This window comes from Equus caballus, chromosome 1 (assembly GCF_041296265.1).
Source record: "Equus caballus isolate H_3958 breed thoroughbred chromosome 1, TB-T2T, whole genome shotgun sequence".
Classification (NCBI taxonomy): domain Eukaryota; kingdom Metazoa; phylum Chordata; class Mammalia; order Perissodactyla; family Equidae; genus Equus; species Equus caballus.
In genome coordinates this window covers 82,557,174-82,570,104 of record NC_091684.1, presented here as the reverse complement: position 1 = coordinate 82,570,104, position 12,931 = coordinate 82,557,174, and the positions used below count along the sequence as shown (strand labels likewise).

The window sequence follows — 12,931 nt, the reverse complement described above, 5'->3', positions numbered from 1 at the left end:
CTCTTCCCTCTGCGGGGAGCCCCCTGCCTCCAGATGCCCCCGCAGCTTCCTTCTCCTTCCCTCCTTCAGGGCCTGGCTCAAGCTCCGCCTGCCCAGTGGGGCTGCCCAAGTCCCTCCAGCTAAATAGAAGCCCCTAGCACTCCTCCCTCCTTCCCCCAGTCACTTTCTAATTACCTGTTACGTTCATTTTCTATCTATTTTCGGATTTTGTCTTTAGTCCCAGAGAGTGGACGGGGCCTGGCATGCAGGTTCTCCACCCGCACCTTAGGGAATGGGGTGATGATCAGACATCTCTGAACGTGGGTCCCATGTGGTCCAGAGGTCGCAGTGATGTAGTGAGGAGGGGCAGATCTGGGTCCACACCCTGAACTGGACACTTCTTGGCCATCTGGGCTCAGGCACGGTTCTTAGCCCCTTGGAGCCTTGCCAATACACGGGTGACAACTTCCATGCCCACCTTGGACCCACTTGTGTCTAAGTGTCCCTCCACATCCACCTCACGCCGCAGGCACCTGGGCCCCCACCCTCCTCCACACCTCAGTCCCCACTTCTGTCCTATTTGGCCTGCAGGCCTGTCCAGCACCAGTGTCCTATGAGGCAACATTCTTCTGCCTGGGCCTCCCCACCTCTCTTGCCCTGGCAGTAAGTGACAGAGCACTTAAGCAATGACAGGCTCCAGAGTCCACTGCGTCCTCCCCATTCTGAAGGAGACCTGGGGCATACACATTCCCATCCTCCAATGCCAGCCCTGGTGTCTGTTGCATTAGTCAATGTTGATCATTTTTATCCCTGCAATAAAATGTCTGATTGCAGCCCAGGTTCCTCCTCACTGGGTTCCCATAGGAGGACACATGGGCCTGGCTCTGGCCATCCCTGCTGGCCTGGAAAAAGGTGTGCTCCAGTTGGGACTGACAGACTTATGGGGCCACAGCCACCCTCCTCCCACCGTCCAGGGCATGGCAGACCAGGCAGTCAGCACTGCTGGCCAAGGCACATGGCTGCAGCCTGGGGAGGGCAGAGAGGTCCCTCATGAGAGGGCAGCGGGCCTGGCCAGGATAAGAGGGCCTCCAACATCAGAGCTGCAGAGGCTCAGAGGTTTCTGGAGCTTATAGTGGGAGAACATTTCTGACTCTCGATGAAAGCCGCACACCACAGGTGAGCTCAGAGCTGCTAGGGGTGAGACAGGGCAAGTCGGTGGGCATGCATGGGAGCACTCTCAGAGAGGCCTTGCCTGCCTCTGGCCACCCAGAGACCCAGGGCTCTGGAAACCCTGCTCTAGTCAACCCACCACTGAAAGATGGGGAAACTGAGGCGTGGTTCAGTTTAATTCAACTCAGCATCATCTGGGAGGTGAGTCTAGGGGTGTCTAACACTGAGGTGGGGGATTCACGGGTGGGGACGCCCACTGCTGGCACTGCCAAACGAGCCTGCCCTGTTAGGAGGCCTGAGGTGAGGCAGGGGCAGGGTGAGGACACCTTCCTGGTGAGGCAGGGGGAGAAGCAGGGTCAGGAATCAGGCATGGCTCTCCCTGCGCCTGCCCCACCCTCGTCCTCATGGCCAACCTGGTGCCCACTGCCCTCAGCTCCACAAGCGGACAGCCCACAAAGCCACTTTCCACACTATGTCTGATACCAGAGGTGCAGAGTGCATTTCCTGGGGCAAGACCAGGGCCACACAGTGCTGGGGTCAGGTCACAGAGGCGGGTCTGAGCTGAGCCTAGTCAGGAGAAGGTGGCCAGAGGAAGTGCGGATGGGCAGGTTAGGCTAACAGGCCATCGCCCTCCGCAGACTCGCTCTTCCTCCACCTCACAGGGCCACAGGTCCTTCAGTGGGAGGGGGCTCACGCCCCCGCCTTGACCTCATTATACGTTGTGTTTGAGAGGCAGGGGGGCTTGGACTCCAGTTCTGACTCTGAAACCTCTTAGCCATGTGACCTTGAGTAAAAAAGGAGTGACCTTTTCTGGAACTTCCAATGGATCAGTCTCCATCCTCCCAGCCCTAGCTCCTGTCCTTAGAGGGGACCCCTGGTCCTCCAGCATCTAGAACCTCGGGGTGTAGGGCAGCATCACATGCCAGTTCCCCCAGAACTTTCCATGGAAAACGCTGCTGATCCATGAAAACTGGAGTGATCCTTCCCGGCATCCCAGGAAGCACTTTGGAGCCTGGCCAGCCACGTCCACTCACTATCAGGCTGCTCTCATGCCAGGCCCCTCCCACCACAGTGACAGGCGCCCTGTCCTCTCAGGCCAGGGGCCGGGTGCTGCGGGGAGGGCCTTCCACCCAAGGGTGCTCCAGGGGGCCCGGTGGCTGAGGCACTGATGGAGACACATTTTACCACAGCCCTGCAGACTTGTACAGGTCCAGAGAGGACTGTGCAAATGGACTGACTTATAATTTTGTATCTAAAAGAGTAAATCCAGGGGCTGGCCCTGTAGCCGAGTGGTTAAGTTCACGCACTCCGCTGCAGGAGGCCCAGTCTTTCGTTGGTTCGAATCCTGGACGCGGACAAGGCACTGCTCATCAAACCACACTGAGGCAGCGTCCCACATGCCACAACTAGAAGGACCCACAATGAAGAATATACAACTATGCACTGGGGGGCTTTAGGGAGAAAAAGGAAAAAAATAACATCTTTAAAAAAGTAAATCCAGTTGGAGAACAGAACTGGTCCCCACTGCGGTTTATAAACTCATCACGCTGCACCTCAGTGATGTCCAAGGCCCTGGAGAGACCCCTGTAACTGTCCCCACCAAGGCGGGAAGCTCCTGAGGGGGTTTAGGGCCCTCATGGACCATTCCTGGGAGATAGGAGGACCATTTGGAGCACAGAGGAAGAAAAGTTCAAAGTGTGCGAGGGGGAGGCAAGGAGAGCATGATAAGGAGTGGCGTGGGGTTAGAAAGAAGAAGAGCAGCTTGGTTTGGGCAGGCCAAGTGTGCAGATGGCAGGGAGCCCCAGAGGGGCTGACAGGTGTGGGTGGGCTACTGAGCCAGCAGGGCTGCTGGACCAGGTACTCTCCTGGGCCAGGCCCACAGCCCATCTCTGTGCCAGCCACACCCACGCTGACTCTTACTGTCCGCCCATTCGGCTCAGCCTCTCCACACCTGGTGGTCTCTCCAGGCCAGAAATGTATGCTGTCACCCCTGAGCCAGGCTGCAAGAAGCCAGGAAAAGCTCATAGGCCCCCTTGCTGTGGGCCATGCCTGTGTGGGGACTCCAGGGAGCTGACCAGGCCTGGGCAGGACAACTGGGGGTGGATGATGAGACAGTGGCTGGGGCTGGAGTGCAGGCCAGGGCTCCTCACCCTACACCACCCTTGCTGACCCAGGGCTGGGACCCTCTCTCAAGTCTGGTGGGCTCTCCCTCTCCCATCCCTGGCATACCCCGCCTCCTGCCATTGAGCCCAGAGCGGACAACTGTGACTGTCAGTCAGTCCTCTGGACAAACTGACAGAGGCCCTCGGTGTGCCAGCAGAGCACTCAGTCCTGGTGCCCAGCAGCGAACAGCACAGACCAGAAGACCTGGACACATGCAGATGCACATTGGGAAGATGAGACATCACGGCAAGGAGGCCAGTGCTATGTGAGCCAGGCCACAGGCCACCACCGCGGAAGCAGGCCGAACCTGAGGTTGCGTCCCAGCCCCTGACGGACTAGCTGAGGGGCCGCTGGGAAGGCAGGCGGCACTGGTAACACTGGCACTTGGGGCCATGCTGCTGGGGCCCACCCAGATTTCTAGGCACCCCCCACCGGCCTGGGGCATGTGTGTCATTCACACCTGAAACCTTCTCCAGAGGACTGAAAGGGCCAGCAACTAACAGCTGACCAGCACAGGGGGCCAGAGCCCAACTCGCTGCCTCACAGCAAGACAAGTAGTCTACACTCCAGAGTTCCCACTGGCCAGGCTGAGGTGAGACTTGGCCTGAAAGTGCCCCCTGTCCAGCCTCCTCCCCTTCCATACCCTGCTTGCTCACCCCCTCACAGTTGACTCTTGAGAGCACACCCTCTACACCCCCTGCATCAGAATCCCTGTCTCAGGCTCTGCATCTGGGGAATCTGACCTAAGCCATCCCTTCAAAGAAGTAGATGAGATGAGTGGGTGCAGGCAAAGTGCTTAGAAGAGCACCTGGCACACAGGACACACTAGTTCCTGCCATCACAAGTCCCTGGTGCTCTACAGCCCAGAGGAAGGGTATCCCAACAGCCCCAGAAGGTGGAGAAGCTTCCTGCCAGGACACCTGTCCAAGCTGAGACCTGAGGTGCCAGAGTGAGTTCAGGGAAGCACTGGGGACAGGGGGAAGTCACAGTCAAAGGCAGGAAAAGGAGCGAGTGCCAGCTCAGGGCCCAGACACAGGGAGGGGGCAGCAGGAAGGGCACATGAGGATGAAGGAAGACACCAAAGAAACATGTCACCCATTCTCCAAAGTGCCCCTTCACACAGAGGAGAGACCTGGGTTCAAATTCTGCCTCTGCCCCCTCTCCGGACCCATAAGGCTCATCAGCAAGACTGGTATAATGATGCCAGCATTAAAAAAAAGTTGGGGGGGCCAGTCCATGGCCAAGTGGTTAAGTTCACACACTCCACTCAGATCCTGGGCACGGACATGGCACGGCTCATCAGGCCATGCTGAGGCAGCGTCCCACATAGCACAACCAGAGACACTCACAAGTAGAATGTACAACTACGTACTGGGGAGCTTTGGGAAGAAGAAGAATAAAGAAAGAGAAAAAAAAAAGATTGACAACAGATGTTAGCTCAGGTGCCAATCTTTAAAAAAAATGTTTGGAGCATTAAATGAAGTCACGTATTAGTGAAATGCACAGCAGAGTCCTTGGGACAGAAGGCTGGTCAGGGACCCCTCCCTGAAGCTGGCGTGTGAATGTACACACACACACACACACACACACACAAGGGCCATGCACACACCCAGCAAAACAAGGTCCTGAGCACGGACGGGGGTCTGAGGGCTCTGGCCTCCACTGCACTGCCTGCCGTTCTTTCCTCTCTCCACTCTGCCAGCTCGGCCCTTCCCTCACATTGGTCCTTCAGTGGAAATCCCCTCCCTTTTCTTCCTCTAACAGTGCCCCAGTCACCTCACATAACAATAGCTCTTCAAAGTCTCAGCCCAACCTCTGGACATGCCTGGCATCCTCCCCTCCAGGGCTGTGAATGGCTCTGACTTGGAGCCACACCCTGGTGGCCACCTTGCCCAGAGAACATTCCTTAAAGCCCCTGGGCTCTGCAAGATCATGAGCAGGGCAACTCCTTCAGACCCGGCCTGGTCTGATCCTGCAAGGAGAAGCCAGGGGACTCCATACCGCCCTCAGGCACCCCTGCAATTCAGGGCAAGCCTGGCCTCTGCCTCTAACTCGTCCAAGGCACCCACTTCCTGGCCCTTTTCCCATTTCCAGGGCCAAGGAGGAGGCACCTGGACATGGCTTCTCAAAGAACGTCGGCTCTCCAGACAGGGTCAGCTGGTGACACATTTGCAGTGCCACTACGATGGTGTCCCACAAGTATCCTTCATTATATGTTTATCATTTAATTCCATTATCATTTTTCTACTATGATTTCTTCTTTGATCCACTAAATATTTATACGTGTTTTAAATTTTCCAAATATTAGACTTTTTAGAGTTATGTTTTGTTATTAATTTCTGTCAGAACTGCACTGTAGAGAGAAGACATGATCTGAGTCACAGTGTTTCTGTGATAGCTCTTCAGGTGTTTCTACGGCCAGTCTGCAGGCAGTTTCCAGGAGCGTTCCCAGGGCTCTGCCTGCGCCCTGAGCTGCTTAGCGGCTCTGGCGTCGGGGGCGTGGTCCGGGGTAACGCACAGGTTGTGGGCGGCTCCCGCCCAGGCCCCGCCCATGTGGGCCGCTTACTCTTGGAAGGGGTTCTGGTTGCTCTGGCCTTTCCCAGAGGAACAACAGCTCAGCCCCTGGCCAGGCCTGCTCACTGTCAACCCTCCCTCCCATGTCCTTGAGAACCCTCGTTTGCTGACCCAGCCATGAGGGACCCAGAGCCCAGGTGCTCACAAGTCACTCACAGCAGCGAGCACTCACAGAGATGCAGTCAGACACGCTCCCCTTAGTGGGGGTGAGCTGGGCTCCCAGGCCAGAGAAGGGAGGGCGCATGGCATGGGAGGCCCCTTCCCATGGTGGGCTGAGAGGGACGGGCCCTGGCCTGCGATGGGCAGTGTGGACAGGACATGGGCTCTCCCTCTCCCAAGGGCAGCCTTGATGTCTCCTACTCCTGGCCTCATCTGCCCAGCAGGGGCCACCCACTACTAATAACAATAATAAAATGAATAATCGACAGCAGTCTCCTGCCAACTCTGAGTGATTAACTCATGAAAGCTGTGGAGGCTCCCCAAAGAACTCTGCGAGCTCCTTCTGTGTGAGCATCCAACCTCATCCAACCCTAATCCCCAGCTGGTCCATGTGCCCAGCTTCCTGCCCTTCTTCCCTCTCCCAGCTCTGAGGGCAGAAACCCGGGTCCCTGCAACCAGAGCCAACCCTCCCAGTCAGCATGGCTAGGGCTGCCGAGCTCCAGGCTGTCACCCAGTGCTGCATGTTACTCCCTCATTTAGTCAAGACCTCAGAGGAGGAACCCAGGGAGGGCTGGTTCAGAGTTCACAGCCAGAAAGGGCTTGGGCACAAAACCAGTCTTCAGGGGAGTCCCAGGCAGAAGTCTGGGCTTGTGAGCCTGGGTTTCTACAGCGACAAAATGGGTCTCCTCACTCTGGGAAGTGCCTGGTGCCAGGGCTGGGCACATCCCCCCACACCCCAAGTCTGAGGCCTCTCTGGACCTGTCCTGGTGACCCAGCTGTAGCTGGGATCCAGGCCACACCCAGATGGAATCCAGGCTTTTGACATTCACATTGGGAGGGTCTGGGTACCAGAGGCCCAGAGAGCCCCACAGGCAGAGTGGGTCGGGGGAAGGGCCCATGGGATTGGAGCAGCCTTGGTGGGGGTGGAATCAGTCTCCGCTAATAAACCCATCAGAATGTACACCTTCTCTCAGCCCCTTCAGCTTCTGGGTGAGCCAGCCTCCTCCATGGAAGCTACTCTTTGTTAACAGCATTGCCATGGCAACCGGATCCAGGGAGAACTCTCTCTTCAAGGTAGAGTCTGAGGGTGACACTTGGAGAAACGGAAGTGGTGGTGACAACAGGCAGAGGCCTGGCCTCCCAGCCCCACCCCACTCCTCCTCCCTGAACAGGTCCAGGTCCCCAGAGACCCCCCCCTTGCTGTCCCAGAGCTTGTGAGTCTGCTCCCCTCTCCTCTCCCTAAAGGGGGACAGCAGCGTGGCCCAGGCCAGGTGCCCCCCGCACACGTTCTCCAACACAGATCTGCACCTCTCTGCCCTGCCACACACAGCAGCTCACAGACTTTCACACACATCTCACGAACGCGTGCTGAGTCCACCAGCACAGCCACCATCTCAGAGCAGGGGGTCCAATTGGGGCCAACAGCCTAAGTGCAGACTCAGCTCCAAAGGATCACAGACAGTTCCACAGGGTCAGCATGCTGCAGAGGCCCAGGGCGCCCGGCACAGCACGCCTGTGCAGGAAAGCACCCCCACGGAAGGCTGGGAGCTGACCAGGTGGGGAGAGGGAATCCTGCAGGGGAGGAGTCTCCAGGCATTTTTACAAAGAGAAGGTTAAAAAGGTCCCCTGGCTGTGGTGTGGGGAAGGGATCGCAGGAGAAGAGACCACTGCAGTTGTCCAGGCTAGGGGAGGGCAGCTGGACCTGCGGCAGGGAGAGGTGGAGCGGGTGGGAGAGAGGTCTACGGTGGGTGGACCAGACTGACTGACAACTCCATCAGTGCGAGGGCCGACCTGGCAGAGGCACGACCCTGGCTGTCCCACTGCTCAGATGGGGAGCCTGGGGCAGGCAAGGTTCCGGGCACGATGACATGGACAGGCTGCCTGTGGTCACCTGGGAGAAATCCAGCACACACAGGCTCAAATGCTGCCAGAACCCAGGGGACAGGCTGGGCTGATATGAGTTGGGACGGGACCAGCACCGAGGACGGAATGGAAGCCATGTTTGGGGAGGACAGGCTTTGGGTCCAGGTCCTGAGAAACAGGGACACTAGTGCCCCAGGAAAGGAGCCAGCAGGAAGGTCTGCAGGAAGGCCAGAGGACATGGAGGCCCAGGGACAGGCTTGCAGAGCCCAGGGGATGAATGCCCGGGAGCAGAGGCAGTGAACGCCTGTTGGGCCAGAGATGTCCTTGGGCCTCTGAAGCCTGTTTGCTGGAGTAAGGGGGCGTGCCAGATTGGAGTGGGCTGCGAGAGAGTGGGAAGTGAGGATGTGGAGTGAGCAAGCAGAGAACACAGCTTCAAAGTCAGCCTGCACAGGGGAGGAGAGGGTGGAAAACAGCCGGAGGGGGAGCCAGCTGGGAAAGGTTTATGGCGTTGAAGCTGGGAGAAGTTGTATTCAAGCAGCTTCACCTCTGCGGCCATTGCCTGTCAGCTCGGGCTGCAAGACCTCACCTGTGGGGAGGTGACGCAGGAACTGGACAAATGGAACTAAGAGCTCCCTGCATGCCAGCTCCGTGCCCCTGGGGCTGGCTCCCTGCTCTGGGTGCTCACCACGTGTGTGAAATGGGGTGCTCTCCTCTGAAGAGCCTCTGAAGAACACCAGGCAGAGCCTCAGGCCTCTCCTCCCTAAACTCACCAGGCACACAGAGAAGCCCACAGCCCGTTCAGAAGGGACACAGCAGGCTCCGAGCTCCTGCTGCCACCCTGAGCAGCACAGGCCCGCAGCCTGTCTCCGGTCCAGTGTAGGTGCTCATGGTGGCGAGGAGGCTGAGAGGCTCTTTTCTCCTGTGCTGTGTCCACGTCCTGGCATCACTGCACTGACCCTCAGGAGCTTTCCTTCAATTAAGTGAGGTGGGGAGAAGCTTCCCAGGGCAGGACCACTGGGTGTTGCCCCGAATCATGCTCAAAAGCACCTCTGTGGTTCTTAGGAAATGCTTTTGCAGCTGGGGGCATTCAGACACCTGAAGCCATCTGACTGTCGACCCTCAGGCAGGGACAAGGACAGGCAGCACTCACACCCTCGCCCCGCCCTGGCCCCTGCCGGCCTCCGTGTGGATCCTAACACTTTCATACTCTTGGCCAGACACCTCTCACAAGCCTCTCTTGACAGGGCCTGAGGCCCGTCTGGCAGGAGGCAAATTCCCACAGCCCTACCCGCCCTGGGGAGCCCCGCTCCTCCATGCCTCCTGTCCCTCCCCACTCACGCAATCTGAGCAGGCCAGGATGCAGCAGGGTTTTCCAGCTTTCCCTACTGTGGTTCCCGCCACACCACTGCCAGGCTGACGTCTGCGGAGCCTCCCAAGCCCTGCTTCAGGGTGGCTGGGACCCGGTGTCCCCAGTACAGGGACAATTTGAATGGATCCATAGTGGCCAGCCCACTCTGTGCCAGGCCCGGGCATCCTCATGTCAACTCTCTGACACACACCCACAGCACCAGGCTATGTGCCCAGAAAGAGGTGAGGGGCATGCACTCTGAAAAGAGGGCAGAGTGTCCTCCCCAGAGCCCCATGGGTCAGGGGCCCTGACAGGTGACTAGTGGCTGTCACAGGCCCTTCCCCCCCACGACCACAGGCCTGGCAGCTTCCCTGCCACTTCAGCAACCCGTGATGATGGGCATCCCTCCCTTCCTCCCTGCCTCTCTCTTCAGATTCTGCCGGGAAGATGTTGCTAAGTAAACACTCATCCGCAGGAGGGAGGTGGGCAGGCGAGGGCAAAGGAACGGAGAGGCAGCCTGGAGCGGGTGGGAGTTACAGGAGGCAGATTTCTGCTCAGCATTTGGAAGCTTTAAGAGAAAAACAGCCAGAGCGGACCAGAGCTGAAGCAGATGGCCTCAAGAGAGACAGCGGGGTGGGGGGAGGAGGAGACCCAGCAGGGGGCAGCAGGAGGGACGGGCCAGGACTGGGAGCCACACTGAGTCACGGCCACCTGGACAGGCCGTGATCTGCATCTCTGTCCTTCTCGCCCACCATGATCCTGGGACCCACTCCCAGCAGCCCCTCTGGAGATCCCAGGGGGCCCTCTTCTGGGGTGGGGTCATGCAGAGATGCACATCCTACACCAGCCGGCCCCAGTACCCCAACTCCGAGCGCAGTGGCCCCTGCTCCTAGCCTTGTACCTTCACTTGGCCTGTTTGACAGATTTGGCTTTTGTGAAACATGTAGCTTGAGAACAGGGTTCTGTGGCTAAAAACCTAAGATCAACCAAAGCTATTCCAATCCTGTCCATCGGCCCGTTATTCTACAGTTGAAGAGATGGGTGTGCTCAGGGGCTCCCAGGCCACACCTGAGCATCCCAGCCTCCAACTGCTCTCTGGAGGACCAAGGAGAGGAACTAGTGGGTCTGATCCTCACCTGGCCAGGTGGAGGTGGGCCCAGGCCCCTCCCACTGCCCGGAGGCGGGGGGGGGTGGGGGGGGCCACTTGTGCTGGGGTTCCGCCCCCACCTCAGCCTGAGCCCACTAGCCCCTGGCTTGCTCAGGCCTGCCCAACACAAATGCTGATGGTGCCAGTATTTCTCCCTCCTCCTCCTCTGCCTGCGGTTGCTAAGTTACACCAAAAAACCCCTCTGCTCTGTGTGAACTGTTCCATTTCCACGATTTGCCAGGTGGACGGGAGCCATCAGGCTGGCAGTTCGAGGATGTTTCCCAGGGAAAAACAAACTTGCTGGCTGGCTTTCAGGCCCCCATGGCATACCTGGGGCACCTGCTTGTGCTCCCAAACCAAGGATCCATGTACAAGCGTCCACAGCTGCCCTGGGAGGATGTCAGCCTGCAGGTCTCCACTGTTCACTCCCTTCCCAGGGGCAGGGCCTGCTGGCTCAGCTGCCATCCCCTACCCAGGCCCATGACAGCCCAGAGGGCTGCTGGGTCATGTGACCCATGTCCACAAGAATAAAGAAAGGCCAGATGGGCAGAGAACCCACTCACGTGCCCCGAGCCGAGTCCTCCACTTCTTCCCACTCTGGAGCCCCTCCTCCTATTCTGGTCTGGGGTCCTGAGGTTCCAATGCAAAGTGTCCCTGGATGTCAGGGAGGGAAGTGCCCTCAGAAGTCACTAAAATCATGGTGTCATTCTACAGATGGGGAAACTGAGTCTCCGAGGGGCCTGCAGCCTGCCTATGGTTCAGAAGTCAAGACCTGCTGTCTTCCGACTCCCTGGTTCTCTTCTCACAACAGGAGCTGCTGCTTTGCCCTCTGGGCCTCCTGTCTGGGTAGGGAAGGGCCTAGACCCAGACTAGGCTGGGACGGGCAAGACTGTGGCCAGAGGGAGGTGGGAGACCCCTGAGGGGCAGAATAGACCACTGCCTTTGTGAGGTTTCCCTGCATGCCAACCTGACTCTACATCCTGGGCTCCTGGGCCAGGTGGCCATCTGGGCCCTTCTCTTGCTCCAGAGGGTGGGAGAAGAATGACAGAGGTGGGGAGGGTGAACCAGATGGGGCTCACAGCTCTAAGCAGAGAAAGAGGGTACCCCAGTCACCACACATCTCAGCCCCCAGGCAGCTCCCAAAAGGCAGGCAGCCCCCTGTAAATATCCACCAGTTCCAGCACTCGAAACAGCCAGGGATGCAGGGGGCAAGGGCCTGCTGCGTGCCCCTCCCTAGGCAGGAGGAGCCCCCTCCACTCACACACCAGGCCAGAACCAGCTGCACCAGCCCCAGGCCTTGCTGGAAGGGCCTGGGGCAAAGAGAGCACGGTCCTTCAAATGACCCTTGCCCATGTTGCAGAGGAGGCATGTGGCCCTGGCCCTGGCCATTTCCCCTCAAATGCTGAGCTCACGGCCCAGTTCCTCTCCAAACAGCAAGGGCATGAGATGCCACCACGGGGCCCAGAATGCAGACAAGCAAATGGAAACTTCCAACTGCGCAGCCCCAGCTCCTCAGAATTCCCGGCCCCCTCCCCCAAGCCAGGCCCGGGGCAGCGGACCTGCCAGCCGGTGCCCGCGCCCGCCTACTGAGTGCGCTCCCGCCACGCCCTGGCTGAGACCGGCCGGTGCCCTGCAGGGGCAGGAGACTAGGGGCTCCTGGCGCTGTCCAGCCCGGGGCGGAGTTCTCCGCAACTCCGCGCTGGGCTCCCACTTGCCCTCCAAGCGCGTCCCCCGACCCGCGCCGGGAGCCCGCCTCCGGCCCCACGACGGCCGCGCCGGGCGGGACCCCGGGCCGGCGCACGCCCCGCCCTGCCCGCGCCGGCGACCGGAGGGGACGGCTCGCAGGAGCGAGGGAGGGACCGAGGGACTGAGGATCGGCGGCCGCTGCCTACCTCGGTCCGGGCCAGCGTAGCTCCCGCGCAGCCCTCGCGCCGCAGTCGGGCCCCGAGCAGCGCGCGGCCGGCGCCGGCGGCGGCTCATGCTCGGCGCCCGGGCCGCCGCCGCCGCCCCCGCCCACCCGCGGCCGCCCCCGCCCCCGCCCACCCGCGGCCGCCCCCGCGCTGCGCCAGCTGCGGGCAGAGCAGCTCCCTGCGCAGCCGGCGCCGGGGAGCGCGAGCGAGCGCGGAGCGAGCACGGAGCGGGCACGGAGCGGGCGGGCGCGAGAGCGCAGGGAGCGGGCGGGCGCGGGGCGAGGGTGCGGGGCGGGCACCGGGGGAGGAAGGTGCGGTGAGGGAGAGAGTGGAGGGCGCGGGGTGAGGGAGGGTGCGGGCCGGGCGCGTGGAGAGGGGAAAGGCGGGACGAAGGTGCAAGGAGAGGTAGAGCGAGAGGCCGGGGCGCAGGGCACAGGGCGCAGGGCGGGGTCGGGGGTCGGGGGTTGGGGGTGAAGAGGGAGGGCGAAGGGAGACAGCAGGCCAGGCTTTCATTTTAGAAAGAATAAGGCAACACGGAACCCAAAAGGTGATGTGGCCACTTCATGTAAGAAACCCGTTGGGGACTCCCCGAGAGCTGCCAAAATTTTTATCAGCGGC

At 59.9% G+C, this 12,931-nt stretch overlaps 1 protein-coding gene across 2 annotated transcripts in view; it reads right to left on the bottom strand.

Moving 5' to 3' along the window:
- RASGEF1A (RasGEF domain family member 1A) overlaps nucleotides 1-12,433 on the bottom strand; it is a 79,914-nt gene extending 67,481 nt beyond the window's left edge. For both annotated transcript variants that reach the window (XM_070228605.1, XM_070228611.1), the window contains exon 1: nucleotides 12,296-12,433. The gene's annotated coding sequence lies outside the window, so the exon portion shown is untranslated. The remainder of the gene's footprint in view (nucleotides 1-12,295) is intronic.
- Between the last annotated feature and the right edge of the window lie 498 nt (nucleotides 12,434-12,931).